Source organism: Lepisosteus oculatus, chromosome 14, assembly GCF_040954835.1.
Source record: "Lepisosteus oculatus isolate fLepOcu1 chromosome 14, fLepOcu1.hap2, whole genome shotgun sequence".
Classification (NCBI taxonomy): domain Eukaryota; kingdom Metazoa; phylum Chordata; class Actinopteri; order Semionotiformes; family Lepisosteidae; genus Lepisosteus; species Lepisosteus oculatus.
The window spans coordinates 44,563,560-44,582,536 of record NC_090709.1 but is presented as its reverse complement, the minus strand read 5'-3'; the positions used below and the strand labels follow the sequence as shown (position 1 = coordinate 44,582,536).

At 43.4% G+C, this 18,977-nt stretch overlaps 1 pseudogene; it reads left to right on the top strand.

Moving 5' to 3' along the window:
- Nucleotides 1-1,211: 1,211 nt before the first annotated feature.
- On the top strand, nt 1,212-18,774 carry LOC107076341 (scavenger receptor cysteine-rich type 1 protein M130-like; annotated as a pseudogene).
- Nucleotides 18,775-18,977: the final 203 nt, after the last annotated feature.

The following is an 18,977-nucleotide window of genomic DNA, read 5'->3' as shown; positions in this document are numbered from 1 at the left end:
CAGAACAACTTCACAACACAGTGAATAAGCAGAACAAATTAAATCTAACTGGTACATAAGGAATGTGCTGTGTATAAATTGAGCATTAAGATCCTGACGGGAAAGGCTATCAACAAACTATTGATATGTTTAATATTTCTAGAGAAAATACTGTGTAATGTAAAAAATAGTATAATGATTTGTGATGTAAAATGGAAGTGATATTACATACTTTAAACTAAAAATGAATTACTACTGAGAATCTGTTTTGTGCTGTTAATATTTTGTATATTCTTCTCTCATCTTCAAAGCACACTATTCAGAGTAATGTGCCTCATTAGTGTTTAAATCTCTTACCTGATACAGATTGCTACTCAGTCTACTAATATCATGTAGCTGTTACACATGGTTTCCTGATGCACAAATCAACAGAATAGCTATAATGAATTCAACTTTCTTACACCACAGCAACTGTAGAGACCACAGCTCCAAAAAATAGAAGAACACAACTTGCAGCTTTCTGAAGTCACAGTCTCACACACAGACACTGTACTCGTAGACTCTCTAGTATCTCACACACAGTCTGTTACGGTCACCATCCTCTCCTCCAGAGGGCACTCCAACCTCCTCATGTTAACCTTTTAAATTACTTGCATTATTTCGTGGTGTGCCTTGTTTTAGTTTTCATATTTAAGTTTATGCCTTCGTGCTTTCGGGGCTCATGTGCTTTTGGTACATGGCAGCCCGATGGCCCGCCTACCACCAGGCTTCGGGAGGAAGCCTGAGGGCCCAGGTCTGTTTCCGCTCCCTGACCCACTGAGCCTTATAAGAGAGTCCCTAATTTCCTGGATTCTCGTCTGTGTTCCTGTTCGTCTGCGTCTCCTGATGGATCTCCCGGCAACTGACTAATGGACTGCTTCCTGACTTCCACTTGAACTTCCCTGGATTTTCCCCACACATCTGCACAAACTTCCCTACTTCACTGTGAACACCAATAAACCCTGTGTGTCTTCCCTGAATCCTGTCTATGGTCCTTTTCCCGGAATCGACGCCTCATCACCTTCCACAGAAGACCAACCGACTCACCAGTATCTCACACACAGTGACTTGAAGTCATGCCACCTGCAGAAGTTCTCAGATGACTTTACAATTCTGGGATGTATTGAGGGTGGGCTGGAGACAGAGTACAGAGGACTGGTCAAAAGCTTTGTGGAGTGGTGTGACAGATCAACATGGCTAAGACCAAGGAGTTGGTGGTGGACTTCAAGAGGAAGAAGGCCCAACCTACTCCTGTCTGTGTACATGGGAGTGCCGTGGAGATGGTTAACTCATACAAATACCTGGGCATCCACATTGATGACACACTGGAATGGACCAACAATACTGAGGCCATTTACAGGAAGGGTCAGAGCTAACCTTACTTTTTGAGGAGGCTCAGGTCCTTCAATGTGTGTAGTGATATGCTTCTAATGTTCTACCAGTCTGTCATAGCGAGTGTCAGTGGTGTGCTGTGGCTCTGGGATTAGAGTGGGAGATGCTAATCAGCTGAACAAGCTCATCAAGAAGGTGTCCAAATTAATATCCATCGTGGACAATGTCTCCCACCCCCTCCATGACATGCTTGTTGGAATGAAGAGCATGTTCAGCAACAGGCTGATCCTACCACGGTGTGACAGGAAGCATTGCAGAAGATCATGTAAGACTTTACAACCCAATAACCGTATGTCTGGACAGGGGCAACACTGACCTGTTGTGATACCATACTTGTACACCTGAAACCTGATTCCTCTGTAACAACTGGTGCTCTGTTTTACAGGTGTTCTGTCTACATCTGGTTTACAGAAGTGCAATACCTGGAAGTGGAATTCACAACTATTATTCACAACTATGCAATAGTTACCTACTCTGTGCAATGTGCTTGGGAGTGTGTGATATCTATACTGTGTATTACATCTTCCTTGTGTTCTGTTAATTCATACTGTTTTGTGTACGCTTTTTCTGTTTTGTTTCTAATTATTCAATTGTTTAACATTTATTGTATTATATTACTGTATTACCACATTTGCACTGTACTGTGTTGATTGTGCCTGGCTGCTGTAGCACTTGAATTTCCCACATGGGATAAATAAAGTACCTATCTGTCTGTCTATCATCCCCAGTCACTGTGCTGCTACCAATATCATCAAAGAAGTTAAACAACGTTAAATTATGTGTTATATTTGGAATATCCATAAATATACAGAATATCCTGTAGACCTGGTATTAAGTACTTATCTCTCTCTCCACAGGTAGTGCTGATGTCAGGCTGGTGAATGGAGCCAGTCCCTGTGAGGGGACAGTGGAGATTCACTATAAAGGAGAGTGGGGGACAGTGCTTAGTATTAACTGGGATCTGGATGATGCTGCAGTGGTGTGCAGACAGTTGGGCTGTGGATCTGCTTTTTCAGCACCAGGAGGAGCTCACTTTGGCCCCGGGACTGGATCAGTCTTGCTGAGCGGGTTCAACTGCAGAGGGTCAGAGTCTGTGCTGAGAGACTGTGGAAACACTGAAGTGAAACAGTATAATTTCGCTCACAATGACGACGCTGGAGTGAGGTGTTCAGGTAGGAGACACAGACTCTCTCCAGTCTCCAGCACTGAGATTAAAACTCCTCCACTGATCTAGAGTCAATCATCATGATCAATCTGTCTTCCCATTCTTACTGCTCCTGTCCTGCTGAGAGCTGTGATAACATTCCTCACTGTCACTGTGTTTCTTTCTACCTGTGTGAAGCTCGGAGGTAGAAATACAGACAGGAGACTCAGTCTGAGAGCAGTAGCAGGACATACTCCTCCTGTCTGTCAGCAGAGAGGAGACAGTTTTACAGTCCACCTGCTAGATGGGCTGAAGCACAAGATTGACTCTCATAAGACAATAAACTATGTGACTATCTGACCTGAACAAATAGAATCCTGAACTCTCGATCAGTATGTCATGGGTTTCAGAGTAGTGACTTTTGTAATTTGGTTAAAATGCAGTCTGGCCACAAAACCACGTGATTTTCAATGCCTTCTCACTTTTCACCGAATCTTTTTTTGCCACTGTTAATGCTCCCTCTTATTACTACCATCTATGATTATCAATAGTGTGAAAATAATAAATGACTATTATAGTTGAGTAAAATATCATATGCTATTAATTATACAGTATTATAAGTGTAAATGAGTTATATGTTGTGAATATTATTTCTAGATTATTAAATATTTATCGCTCTTAATTGTGGAAGTGTTCAGGCACCTGTGTATTCAATTTAGGAAATGTCTTCTGCATTTGTGTGTTATTGCAGCTGGACAGATAAAAATATCTCTATCTCTCTGAACCTGTAGCTCATCCTGTTTCTCCAGCAACTGGGTCAAGGGGTCAGTGTATCTGGTCAGTTTCAGGTGTGCTTTAATGGTGTTTTGGCATCGGGTGTCAGTGGTTTTGGTCATAGTTTCAGGTGTGTTTGAATGTGTTTTGCTGTCAGGTGTCAGTGGATCTGGTCAGTTTCAGGTGTGTTTTAATAGTGTTTTGGTGAAAGGAGCCAGTGGATCTGGTCAGTAGTTCTAGGAGTATTTTAATGGTATTTTGGTGTCAGCTGTCTGAATCTGGTCAGTATTAGGTGTATTTTAATGGTATTCAGGTGTCAGGTGTCAGGTGTCAGTGGATCTGGTCAGTTTCAGGTGTGTTTCAATGGTATTTTGGTGTCAGGTGTCAGTGGATCTGGTCAGTAGTTTTAGGAGGATTTTAATGGTATTTTGGTGTCGGCTGTCTGGATCTGGTCAGTATCAGGTGTATTTTAATGGTATTCAGGTGTCAGGTATCAGGTGTCAGTGGATCTGGTCAGTTTCAGGTGTGTTTCAATGGTATTTTGGTGTCAGGTGTCAGTGGATCTGGTTTCAGGTGTGTTTTAATGGTGTTGAGGGCTCAGTATTGTGGAGCTCAGTGCTGCAGTGGGCTGTGTGTCTGTCTACAGTGCTAACTGGCCCCAGGGCTGATTCTGTCTTAGCAGGTCTCCTCTGGTTTAATGACTCTCGGCTTGGATCAGACGAGCCCAGATTTAATTCAGAGATGAGCCGTCAGCACAACATTGCATATAAATAAAAATGAATTAGAACAGTTCTGTTGGGCTCAGTAGAGTATTATAATAATTTCAGATTTATTGTTTAAGACTGGACGTCTAACCTCTCTGCCATTATGTCACTGAGGTTTCTTCATGTTCTTGCAATGCTCTGTAGCCAGGAGATGACTGTTAGATCCTTGTATGTGTAGCTGGTGCTGGAAACACAACCTGTTCTTGTCCAGAGTGTCTGTATTTGCGGAGGTCAGACAGTTCTGCTCCAGCAGTGCCAGGCTGTGACAGTCCTGGTCTTGTCCAGAGTGTCTGTCAGTGCCAAAGTGAGACAATGTTGCTCCAGTAGTGCCAGGCTGTGACAGTCCTGTACCTTCTATTTTTATATGTTCCATAGGTGGAACATATAAAAATATTCTTCAGGACACTCCTGAAGACAGCACCACCTGGAATTATGGTGATGTAGTTTAAATGGTTCATAAATGTTCATGAGGCTTCAGTTTCTCTAACTGCCGTTAAGACTCCAGAAGCTGCTCCTGCTGTCTGTCTTGATCTCAGTCCTCCTTTATTTTCTCTCAAGGCCTCAGTCTAACTCTCTGAATGTCCTTCTGCACCTCCTCCCTGCAGCTTTGTTGCCCTCTTCATATTAAATTTGAAAAAGAGATATTTTCTGATGTGACCAAGCAAATTGAAATACTTCTCAAACTTTTAGATTGAATGCAAATGATGATTTTAAGGTCTTTTAAGATTAGGATTAAAAACGAATACAGATAATCTAAACATTTTCATTTCTCTGGATTAATTTTACTTTGATATACTGTATTAAGTGCACTGCAATGTGCTGTAATACTATTTAATTTTGTATAAATCCTCTGACTCCACCTTTGTCACATGTCAGGAGTGCGGTTAGCAGGAGGCAGAAGTCTCTGCTCTGGCAGAGTCGAGGTCCTGCGAGGGCCATCCTGGGGTACGATCTGTGAGGCCGACTTTGAGATGAAGGACGCGGAGGTCGTTTGTCGTGAACTAGACTGTGGATTTCCAGCACAGCTGCTGAGAGGGGCTCATTTCGGAGAGGGGCAGGGGCTGATCAGGACAGAGGAGATCCAGTGTCAGGGAAATGAGACCAGAATCCACAACTGTCCCACCTCAACCAGGGAGCATCAGAGCTGCACTCACAGCAGTGACATCAGCCTGGTGTGTACAGGTGAGAGCACTGTTGTCTGTACTAATCCCCAGCTGTATAAACACTTCAATATCTCACTCTGAGCTGCTCTCACAGCAATGACATCAGCCTGGTCTGTACAGGTGAGAGCACTGCTGTCTGAATTGATCTGCAGCTAAACACATCAATGTCTCACTCTGAGCAGTGTCGGCTAATTACATCTCTTCCTTATAGCTTTGCCCACTTATCTTTGATAACATTGTCTGTTCTACAGCACCATCATCTGGTTTAATCAAATACGTAAGGACAAATAATTCTGATTTTTATTTTATTTAGCATGTTCTTCCTCTTTAGAATACATTTTGTCACTTTTTAGATTTTTTTATTTTCTTGTCTGTTGTATCTCAGGGCACTGTATATTGTGCCCCAGACTAATATCTTTGGATCAGTCAGTGAGCTGCAGCAGGCAGTGGTCTTGTGGTCATGTGATTTCCACATTGCTTGACTCATCTTTGTCACAGTGCGAAAGATAATTAATTACTCTTGTGTATTGAACTTAAATATTCAATAAGTATGTATAATTATGAGAAGTTATTCTACAATCAACACACTGTAAAATCAATCATTATGACATTGTGTTCATACTGTAGAGCTCCTGACTCCCCTGTCTTTTTATAAAGATAACAGTGTGTTTATGCTGTATAGCTCCTGAGTCCTCAGTCCTTTGTATAAAGACTAGAGTGATGTTAATATTGTACAGCTCCTGACTCGCCTGTCCTGTCTGCAGAATACAGTGCCTACAGGCTGGTGGGTGGCCCTGACTCCTGTTCTGGCTGGGTGGAGCTGCAGTACCGCGGTGAATACAGGACAGTGTGTGACCAGTACTGGGACCTGAGAGACGCCACTGTTCTCTGCCAGCAGCTGGGCTGTAGGGAGGCTGTAGCAGTTCCAGGACAAGCCTGGTTTGGACAGGACAATGGATCAAGAGGGGTTAATGTTTTTGAGTGTCACAGCAATGAGACCCATCTCTCCTGGTGTGCTCTCTCTTCATGGGGCAGAGCTGCATGCTCTCATGGGCAGGAAGCTGGAGTCATTTGTTCTAGTAAGAATCAACACATATTTACATTTTCAGAATTAATACAGCTTTAAATAACGGATCAGTAAGATGTCAAATCTTAATCTGTCCCACTTACTCATGAAGTAACCAAATCCATTTACATGGTCTTGGTCTCCAAGCCAGCCACAGTAGACCTACTGTTCAGAATGCCATTAAAAGCAGCCTTCTTACCAGAATCACCAAACATTCCTCACTTTTCAAACTGCCCTAACCTCCGCAAAGCTCCAGCACAACTGTAATCCCAAGATCCATCCACTTATTCCATCCTTATCTGCTTTCTATTTTCCTTCCATTACCCACCTCTTCATGCTGTTTTATAGGAGCCCTGGAGCTAATTCCAGCTCCACCCACCCTGTGTAACTGAACACACAAGTCAGTCCACATTCACATTCCTCATTCACAGCCCTTTCTGCCACAGATGTCCACACTGCAGGTTGTGCTCGTTTAATGTCCTAGTCACCTGTTGAGGTGCTGGCCGGTAACCAACCCCCATCTCCCCACGTGTGGGCTGAGCTCACCTACCCACTGCTGTCACAACCCTCCTAGAAACTAGAGCTGTTGTCAGCCAGTGAATATTTATATATTTATAGTATTAGAAGAGAGAGTAAGTGTGATATTAGAATTTGATCTCCTAGCAAACTTCTTAAGCAAGACCATTCATAAAATTATGATGACTATTTTTAAAACACTACAGTATGTTGTGACATAATAAGCTGTGGTGTATCAAGTTAATTGTACAAACAAAAAATATTTCTGATAACCCCTCTGTGAGTTTGTTTTATTTTACTAATGTGTGACTGAAAATTAACATGATTATTAATTTTTATAGATTCCTCCCTGTCAGCTGTAGACGGTGGAGTCCGGCTGTCAGGAGGAGAGAGTCACTGTGATGGCCTGGTAGAAGTTCACTACAACAGGACCTGGGCGAGACTCATCCAGCACTCCTGGGGCTACAGAGAGGCCTCTGTGGTCTGCAGACAGCTGGGCTGTGGCTCTTTAGTACAAATACACCAGAACTCTGTGTATGAGACTGGCGACAGTGCTGTGTGTCTGACAGGTATTCAGTGCTCTGTAGGACAAGTCTATAACTCCTCTCTGTATGGGACAGTGACAGTGCTGTGTGTCTGACAGGTATTCAGTGCTCTGTAGGACAAGTCTATAACTCCTCTCTGTATGGGACAGTGACAGTGCTGTGTGTCTGACAGGTATTCAGTGCTCTGTAGTACAAGTCTATAACTCCTCTCTGTATTTGACAGTGACAGTGCTGTGTGTCTGACAGGTATTCAGTGCTCTGTAGTACAAGTCTGTAATTACTCTCTGTATAGGACAGTGACAGTGATGTGTGTCTGACAGGTATTCAATGCTCTGGGGACGAGTCTCACCTGGTGAACTGCAGTTCTCCACAGAGAGTCAACTGTGGTGCTGGACAGGAAGTGTCCCTGCTTTGCTCAGGTAGGAACCATTTGGTCAATTTGCTGTCTTTTTTTATTAGTTTAACGTTCATATTGTGATACCTGTTGCACTGCCCTGGTAGAAGCAGACTGGAGCCAGGAGGTCTGACTAAAGCAGGCTGAGCAGGCAGCCAAAGTGAAACTATATCCAGACAGAATTAAATAATTCACCTCCTGTACCGAAACATACAGGTCCTTCTGTCAGAACTTTCCTTGAGAGATGTACTCAGTCTGACATCTTCGGCATCCTTTCCACTCTTAAGTGAGAATCACAGTTGTCACTGCAACATCAGCTGACAGCTTGCCTTCTTTTTAAAAAGAAACACAAAGGGTAAAAAAACATCCCAGCCCCTAAATATCTCCTCTAAAGACTATCCTTCTTTCAGCAGCCTTAGCAGCCTTTTCCCACAACATACCAAATTCCAAAGATGATTGGGACTGTGCTTTAAGATGAAGAGGAACAACTATTTTATTTTGAAATAATCAGAATCACAACAATTGAATACAGTTGGAGCTTAAAAAAACAACTAACTTGGACACTGTAATTAGGAAAGCAAATGGTTACATCAGCACAAATTTACAATTCCTATTACTAAAGGGTGTGGAATCTTATTCTCCCAATTTTTCTAGGGCTTTAATTTGTAATTACTTATCCGGAAGTCTCAGAACAACTTCACATCCCAGTGGATAAGCAGAAAAAAATAAAAATAACTGGTTCATAAGGAATGTGCTGTGTATGAAATTGAGCCTTGACTAATTAGCCTTGCTGTGCATTGACTAATAAGATGCAGACAGGTAAAGGCTAGAAACAAATTATTGTTATTGTTACAGATAGGAGGTTATGAAACTGGTAAAAAACAGGAATAGACAAGTGGTTTAGTTGATCAGTGAAATAATTATTCATAACCCCCGCCTTGTAAGTCAATTCTACACCCAAGTGGCTGGTATAATTAGAGGAATGTGAATACTTTGTTCTCCAGCACAGCTTGTTGAGAAGAGCAATAATTTAGGCACACATAGTTAAACAAATATTTATTACCATAAACTACATAAGACACAAAACATACAACACACAAAGTTACATTATATTGTTACAAATGGGGTAGGACTCATAGTTTAAAACAATGACACAACACACAACAAAACATGCTACTTTATATACAGTATTTACAGACAAGGCATTTCAGAGGCCTAACATTCTGCTCACCCAGAAAACCCTTGACTGTTTCTACTGACTTAACAGCCAAATAAGTTCTGGAACCTGAGACTAAGTTTAAACAAGCGAGTTTATTGCATGCAAGGAACAATAAGACTGAAGTATTGTTCAAAATACAAGTACAAAACTTCGGGTTTATATAGCACGAAATGTCCGCTTCTGTCGTACTTCGTTTCCATGGTAATGGGGAGAGGTCACGGTGTTCGGACAGTCCCCCAGGCTTTGACCACTCTTAATGGTCAGTTTTATGTTTCCTTCGTTGGGGGGGGGGTTCTAGCTGGCATCTGGAATTCTTATCAGTTAACCCCCATTCCTGACATAACTTAAAGCCTGGAATGTCATGGGTCACAAGAAGTCAAGTCCTTGTGCAAAAAAAAAGCAGTTAACCCCTTCTTCACATCTTGTATCTTTCTTCACTATGCATTAAACTCTTAATGTCGTTTAAATAAAAGGTAACCTGCAGTTAGATTTCTCTCCCTCTCTCTCTGGAAGCCACAAGATTAATGGGAGCCTATATCCCTATCCATAAAATGCACCGTTATCAGGAAAGATGTTTCTAACTGAGGTACCTGGAAACCCAAGTTCCCTACAAGCACAGAATAGCATGCTCTCTCCAATGTTTCACACACAGTCACTGTGTGCTAGACTCTCCAGTATTTCACACACAGTCACTGTGTGCTAGACTCTCCAGTATCTCACACACAGTCACTGTGCTAGACTCTCCAGTATCTCACACACAGTCACTGTGCTGCTAGACTCTCCAGTATCTCACACACACTACTGTGCTGCTAGACTCTCCAGTATCTCACACACACTACTGTGCTGCTAGACTTTCCAGTATCTCACACACAGTCACTGTGCTGCTAGACTCTCCAGTATCTCACACACAGTCACTGTTCTGCTAGACTCTCCAGTATCTCACACACAATCACTGTGTGCTAGACTCTCCAGTATCTCACACACACTCACTGTGCTGCTAGACTCTCCAGTATCTCACACACTGTCACTGTGCTGCTAGACTCTCCAGTATCTCACACACAGTCACTGTGTGCTAGACTCTCCAGTATCTCACACACACTCACTGTGCTGCTAGACTCTCCAGTATCTCACACACTGTCACTGTGCTGCTAGACTCTCCAGTATCTCACACACAGTCACTGTGTGCTAGACTCTCCAGTATCTCACACACAGTCAGTGTGCTAGACTCTCCAGTATCTCACACACAGTCACTGTGCTGCTAGACTCACCAGTATCTCACACACAGTCACTGTGTGCTAGACTCTCCAGTATCTCTCACACAGTCACTGTGTGCTAGACTCTCCAGTATCTCACATACAGTCACTGTGCTGCTAGACTCACCAGTATCTCACACACAGTCACTGTGCTGCTAGACTCTCCAGTATCTCACACACAGTCACTGTGTGCTAGACTCTCCAGTATCTCACATACAGTCACTGTGCTGCTAGACTCACCAGTATCTCACACAGTCACTGTACTGCTAGACTCACCAGTATCTCACACACAGTCACTGTGTGCTAGACTCTCTAGTATCTCACACACAGTCACTGTGCTGATAGACTCTCCAGTATCTCACACACAGTCACTGTGCTGCTAGGCTCTCCAGTATCTCACACACAGTCACTGTGTGCTAGACTCTCCAGTATCTCACATACAGTCACTGTGCTGCTAGACTCACCAGTATCTCACACACAGTCACTGTGCTGCTAGACTCTCCAGTATCTCACACACAGTCACTGTGTGCTAGACTCTCCAGTATCTCACATACAGTCACTGTGCTGCTAGACTCACCAGTATCTCACACACAGTCACTGTGCTGCTAGACTCTCCAGTATCTCACACACAATCACTGTGTGCTAGACTCTCCAGTATCTCACACAGTCACTGTACTGCTAGACTCTCCAGTATCTCACACACAATCACTGTGTGCTAGACTCTCCAGTATCTCACACACAGTCACTGTGCTGATAGACTCTCCAGTATCTCACACACAATCACTGTGTGCTAGACTCTCCAGTATCTCACACACAGTCACTGTGCTGATAGACTCTCCAGTATCTCACATACAGTCACTGTGCTGCTAGACTCTCCAGTATCTCACACACAGTCACTGTGCTGCCAGACTCTCCAGTATCTCACACACAGTCACTGTGCTGCTAGACTCTCCAGTATCTCACACACAGTCACTGTGCTGCTAGACTCACCAGTATCTCACACACAGTCACTGTGTGCTAGACTCTCCAGTATCTCACACACAATCACTGTGCTGCTAGACTCTCCAGTATCTCACACACAGTCACTGTGCTGCTAGACTCTCCAGTATCTCACACACAGTCACTGTGCTGCTAGACTCTCCAGTATCTAAAACACACTCACTGTGCTGCTAGACTCTCCAGTATCTCACCCACAGTCACTGTGCTGCTAGACTCTCCAGTATCTCACCCACAGTCACTGTGCTGCTAGACTCTCCAGTATCTCACACACAGTCACTGTGTGCTAGACTCTCCAGTATCTCACACACAGTCAGGGTCTGAAATGGCAGAGAGCGGACTTTCTGTATTTTACTGAAGATGACTTAGTGGATTTAGTAGACCTTCTTTGTTTCATTTTCTGCGTGTCCTCTGTTTCTTGTTCACTGGCAGATGGACTAGCAATCCAGTGAAACAGGTTAAAGAAATTTTAATTATATGACATATTTTGAAAATGTATTAATATACTATATATATGTAAGTAATAAGTTTATTCCATGCTGAAAATAGAAGAAAGAGAACAACATTTCGGCCATGGAGCCTTCTTCAGATTTAAGACCACACCTGAAGTGATCTCACACCTGAAGTCTCCACAGCCAAAATGTTGTGTTTTCTCTCTTCTCTTTTCAGTATGGAATAAACATATTACTTGTTCCTTTGCAGCCTATGCATGCTGATGCTGCTACCCACCTGAACTATATATATACAATATATACATTAAATATAAATATACAAAATATCCTCTACTAGTTAAAGTAAGTATCTGTGTCAGCATGCGTAGTCTGCAAAGAAAGTAAAGATTTTTTTCCATGCTGAAAGGAGACAGAATGTTGTGGCTGTGGAGCCTTCTTGGGATGTGAACAAGGCTCCAGCGCTGAAGTGTTGAGTCTCTTTTCTTTTCTTTTAAGTATGGAATAAACTTTTACTTGTTCCTATGTTAAATATCCTCTGGATATGGTAATAATACTTTTCTCTGTCTCCAGGCAGAGCTGATGTGAGGCTGGTGAATGGAGCCAGTCCCTGTGAGGGGACAGTGGAGATTCACTATAAAGGAGAGTGGGGAACAGTACTTAGTGTTAATTGGGATCTGGATGATGCTGCAGTGGTGTGCAGACAGCTGGGCTGTGGATCTGCTGTTTCAGCACGAGGAGGAGCTCACTTTGGACCAGGGTCTGGATCAATCCTGTTGGGTGCTGTTTCCTGCAGCGGGTCAGAGTCTGCACTGAGGGAGTGTGGTAAAAGTGAAATGAAACAGTATAGCTTTCCTCATAGCTATGATGCTGGAGTGAGGTGTTCAGGTAAGAGACACAGACTCTCTCCAGTCTCCAATACTGAGACATTTAAAACTCCTCCACTGATATAGAGTCCATTATCATGATCCATCTGTCCATCCTCCCATTCCCACTGCTCCTCTCCTGTTGAGAGCTTCTCACTGACAACACTCCTCACTGTCACTGTGTGTCTTTATTATAAATCCAAACTATAATAAATTTCAACCACCTTTCTTTTACTTTTTCTCTACTGTTATTGCTCCCGCTCTCTTACTGTCTACTATTAGCAAGGAATATTCTTAATAAAAAAATATATATCCTAATAAAACATGAATTATATAGCAATTATAAATATAGGGAATAAATATATGTCATAAATAATATTTATTTTTCTGATAATTATTTCCATAATCATATTAAGGACAAAGTATACATTTAGCACATGACTCTTCAGTTTGAGAAAACTCATTTTTTCATGTGTTTGTACAGCAGGACAACAGGAAGTGTCTCTATTTCTGTCATTCTGAGCTCATCCTGTTTGTGGTCATTGAGTCTGTAAATGCTTCACTGTGTCTATATTGTTTTAACACTGGTGAAATGAGAGTCTGCATGGGTTCCAGTGGGCTGTGGGGTGAAATACCTTCTCAACAGCTGTCAGTGGATGTGGTCAGTCATTTCAGGTGTGTTTTAATGGTATTTTGGTGTCAGGTGTCAGTGGATCCGGTGAATTTCAGGTATATTTTAATGGGTTTTCATGGTATTGTGAGCTCAGTGTTGTAGACCTCAGTGCTGTGTCCAGGTGCTGTATCAGCTGGCCCAGGGGCAGATTCTTGGTGGTGGAGTAACTATCAGTCTGATACAGATGAGCCCAGAATGGAATTGTGGGATGAGTTCTCAATACTGATTTGTACCTAAATAGAAATTAAAAAGAGCAACTTCTGTTGGCTTTGTCAAGTTATTCGATGATATTGCTATTGAAGATTGGTCCATTTAACCTCTTAGCTGCTCTGTCTTATTGTAATATGGGCGGCATTATACTGAAGATGGGGAATTAACTCCAGATGGAGAATTAAAATTTAAAGATTGGCACCTTCAACAAAAATACCATTAGGGATTTGATGGTCCTGAATTTTCTTGCAATGCACTATAGCCAGGAGCTGACTGCTAGTCCCAGGTGTGTGTAAATGGTGCTGAAATAAATGACAGTGTGTATTTTGCTGAGACCTGCTTTCACGTGGAGAAGCACAACCCTGGTCATGTCTACATTGTCGATCAGTGCCCAGGTCAGTCAGTCCTGTTCCAGCAGTACCAGGCTGTGACAGTCCTGGTCTTGTCCAGAGTGTCTGTCAGTGCCCAGGTCAGACAGTACTGCTCCAGCAGTGCCAGGCTGTGACAGTCCTGGTCTTGTCCAGAGTGTCTGTCAGTGCCCAGGTCAGACAGTCCTGCTCCAGCAGTGCCAAGCTGTGACAGTCCAGGTCTTCCTCAAAGTGCCTGTTAGGGGTCAGACTTGTCAGTGACAGTGATCTCTGTTATTGTTCTGATTTTCCGGCTCATCAAAGGGTCAGACTGGTCAAGGACAGTGATCTCTGTTATTCTTCTGATGTTCCAGCTCATCAAGGGGTCAGAGTGGTTGGAGGCAGTGATCTCTGCTCTGGGAGACTGGAAGTGCAGCACGGAGAGACCTGGGACTCAGTGTGTGACTCTGACTTTGACTGGCAGGATGCAGAAGTTGTCTGTCGAGAGCTGGACTGTGGGGTTCCCTCACAGGTGCTGAAGGGGGATCATTTCGGGAAGGGGGGGGGAGAGGTCTGGACAGAGGAGCTCCAGTGTCAGGGCAACGAATCTCAGATTTTCTCCTGTCCAAAGTCATCCACAACATCACAGAACTGCACGCACGAGAACAACGTGGGACTGGTGTGTTTCGGTAAGAGCAGGATAATTGATTCCATTTATTTATTTTATTGAAGTTCCTAATTGAAATAACAGAAGTTAAGGAAAGAGAAACAACCCTCAAATTCCGTCAGTCACTGCAATATAAAGCTGCAGCTTGTCCTCCCCTGATTCAATGCCAATACAGCAGGGACAGCAGCCCTGTGTTATTTGATACAGGGGCTCTGAGTATCTCCTCCAGTTTTTTTCTTGAAACATATAAGTAAGGCTGAGTAATAGTAATTATATGTAAAATGGTTTCGTTTTGTTCTCTAAAATAAAAAATAAAAATAAATATAACTTAGACCTGTTCTGTTTTGCTCCTGAATTCAGCTGTTTAATCAGTGAAGAGTTGTCTACGCCTCATTCATCACCACTATATCTCTGTCTGAGTCTGTACTGTGGGTTTAATCAGTAAAGAGCTCTAGTCCTATTGATCACTAGTACTCTATTGAAGGTTTACTGTATACTTGAAGGCAGAGTTGAGGATCACTGCTAGATGTTGCAGGGAGATTTCGTTGTGTTGTGACACTGTCTGCTCTCCCCCTGTCCTGTCTGCAGGATACACAGGGTTCAGGCTGGTGAACGGCTCAGACTCCTGCTCTGGCCGAGTGGAGTTACAGTGGCTCTTCACTGGGGGACAGTGTGTGATCTCTACTGGGACCTGAGAGATGCCAGTGTTCTCTGCCAGCAGCTGGGCTGTGGGGAGGCTGTAGCAGCACCAGGACAGGCCTGGTTTGGACAGGGCAGTGGACCAGTATTGGCTGATGTGTTTGAGTGCCAGGGCAATGAGAGCCGTCTCTCACACTGTGCTGTCTCTTCATGGGGGAGAGCAGGGTGCTCTCATGGACAGGACGCAGGAGTCATCTGCTCTGGTGAGAATCATTTGATAAAACACAATGACACCCCCTCTGCTTATACACAGCAGCACACTATCTTCATGGTTGACCGAATAACTGCTCTGTTACATACCGCAGTAAAAGGATAGAGATGTTTGAATTTCTTTTCTTAATCCATTTCAGTGTATTATCAACATATATAACTCAAAATTTCTCCAAAGTGGTTATTAGGTTGCTGTGTAATTTTCTTTCAGAAGAGTAGATATATACAGTGCATACAAATACAGTGAGGAGTAGAAATCAAGTGTATATTTGTTATTCAGATCACCAATGAAAGAATGTCCTGGAACTCAGTATATTGTAATTAATGCCTGATCTCTGCAATTAATCCATTAACCCAGAGCCTAATTATGCAGGGTGCTGTACTAGTGTAAAGAGGGAATCCGGAGGTCAAGGTTTATCGAAGTATTTTTTGTGCCACACAACTGACACTTCACTGGTGAAACATCACTCCTGTGGACAGTAATGAGCTCCTTCATTCTCTTTTACAGACTTGAAAAGCAGCAATGATTCACTTGGCACAGGTAAAGGGAGAATAATGACTAATTTTGTCATTAATCAGTGTTGTTTTAATTTTAGTTTCATTACTGATGTTAACTTGTTTGATTCACATATAGCTCACACTGCTTTCCCTCTCTATGTGTTTGACAGGTTACCCATCTTCCTCTGTTCCTTCCTCAGTAACACCAGGTATGAACTGGTCCTTGTTCTGTATCTCCAGGGCTCTCAGTGTGCGTTGACATCTCTGTTACTCATTTCAAACTCTGGCACTGTGAGGCAGCAGGTGTGTGTGGAGTTTTTCAACACTGTCCCTCTCAACCTCTCTAACACACACAGTCAGGCTCTGTGAGGCAGCAGGACATAAAAGCTGCTTGCACTGCATCTGCTGCCCCTTAGCTGATGTTCAGCAAATTATCTCCCACTAGAGGTCACAGTGATCTCTTAGTACTGCATTGACTTCTGACCATTGGCCCCTTACCTCTGATTTTCTGCTCCTAGACCAACTGTCAGTAATGTTTATATATACTGTATACTGTATATGTGTTTATATCACTGGGTATTGTCTCTCTCCCAGCCCAGCGCTCCCTCAGGCTGGTTGGGGCAGGTAGTGACTGTGCTGGGAGGCTGGAGGTTTATCACAATGGCTCCTGGGGGACAGTCTGCGATGACTCCTGGGACCTGGCAGACTCTCAGGTGGTGTACAGGCAGCTCCAGTGTGGGACGGCCCTCAGTGCTCCAGTGCCAGCCTCCTTCAGCCAGGGAACTGGAGCCATCTGGCTGAACAAAGTGGGCTGTCTGGGGAACGAGTCATCTCTGTGGGAGTGTCCCTCAGCAGGGTGGGGACAACATGACTGTGGACACAAGGAGGATGTGGGAGTGGTGTGTTCAGGTACAGGACTCATATCACACCATGACGTTTTCATACAGTAGGGTGTTAACTACCAGGAGTATTGTACAGTATCTCCTGGTCAAGACAAGAACAGGGACAGTAATGTGAAAATAATACTATTACTGTAATAGTAATAGGGTGCTTGACATAATAATCCAAAGATTCTCAATTTGGATTGTAATTTACAGAATAAAGAGATACTAGTGCCAGACTGATGCTTGACATTGATTTAAAAAAAGTTACCAATGTATTGTTTTCTGTTGAGAAAGAGCATTCCGTTCCATTAATATGATTTTGGAGAAAAGAAAAGATTATGAAATCCTCTAGTGTCACAATAGACTTAGCAGACACACTGTTTCTATCTGAGGTCTTTAATCTAGATGTCTGTGTCAGTTCAGAGCAGGGTTCTCTCAGTCTGTCCACTTGTATGTCCCCAGAGTTCAAGGAGCTGCGACTGGCCGAGGGCTGTTCTGGTCAGCTGGAGATTTTCTACAATGGCACCTGGGGCAACGTGTGCTCAAATAGCATGAGTGAGGACACAGTGAGTCTGTCTGTCAGGAGCTGAACTGTGGGAAGAGTGGGCGTGTCGTCGATTCAGCCCCCAGACGGGACTCCGCTCCTCACTGGCTTGATGAATTTAAACGCCGCCCTCACGACTCCACGCTGTGGCACTGCCCCTCCTCTGCCTGGAATCAGACCCAGTGCACAGACTCTGAAGTGGCTCTGATCACCTGCTCAGGTAAGGACTCCAGATCATGACTTATAAATTAAATAGATAGCCCAGTGTTTCACTGTTTTTGTCCACGGCCTGTGTTGGACAGCAAGACGTTGAAGGTTAAGATTATGGTGGGATGGCTCAGAACCTAATTTGACATAAATCTGTCTTCACACAAAAATGGTGGGTAAAACATTGTCACCTAAATACGTCAATAATTGATTAGTTTCACAAAAACTGTTCCTAGTGGCTTTTATTACAATCAGACTAACATGCCTGTCATTATTATCAAAGAAAAAACAGATAAAATACTTTGAGGTTCAAGAGAATTTTAAATGTCTTAATTATAATAAAATATAATTATAATAATTGCTTACACTTACATAGTGCTTTTCTGGACACTCCACTTTTCTGTCCCCGTCACTATTCTGGGGCATTAGGACCCACATAAACCGCAGGATGAGCATCCCCTGCTGGCCCCACTAACACCTCTTCTAGCAGCAACCTTAGTTTTTCCCAGGGATCTCCCATCCAGGTACTGACCAAGCTCACACCTGCTGAGTTTCAGTGGGGGGGGGGGATTGCCAGTGGTGAGTTGCAGGGTGATATGGCTGCTGGCATAGGAACCTGATGTCAGGGCTAGATTTCTCTCACACCATCTATTGTTACAACTATTACTCTCCACAGTACAAAACTGGACACAGCCCAACAGACGTGAAAGGCGATCTGGTATCTCTTACCTTTTTGCCCAGACATCGCTGCAGCTGTGCTGTTTCAGCATTATTTGGCTTGGCTCCAAACCGTCGCGGTGTGGCCGTATGCTGTTTATTACAGTGGTTGACATGGAAACCTGTTTTGAATACAGATGAGCTGTAGTCATTTAGTAGGCGACTTTTTTTTGGTTAGTTAATCAAGCTAGTTGTTCTGTCATTTCCGTGCTGGATTTCAAAGAAAAAGGATTAAGGATTCGCGATGCGTAAACGAGGAATCTGCCCCTTGTTCTTGATCTCTGCAGAAACATTGGGATCAACATTGGGGGATTTTTTCACGCAGATACCAGGTGAAGCTGAGGATGGACTGCGTCCATACAGCAGAGGGGCGTGACGTGATTTATTTTAATGACATTGTAACACACCGAGCCCCGTTAAATGCACAGCTCTACCACATGCAAAGCTCGTAACATGTCTCTGTTCCTGTCGCATTATCCCAGAAATGACCGATAACAGACCCTCTGTTTGCCTAAAAAAAAGGGAATTGAACGTGTTTGAACATGTTGAAAACGATATAAGCAAGTCTAAGAGGGAAATGTTTGTCTCCGCTCAAAAAACAGTTGCTGGCTACGTTTAGTTGTTTCTGGGCCGAGTCGCTCTTCGTTGTTATCATAACACCAAGAGTGACTCATTGAAGAGAAATGATGCCAAAATGTTTGATCTGTACACAACCGGTAACTGTTGCCAGAGAGCAATAGCAATAGTTCTATAAGTGAATTG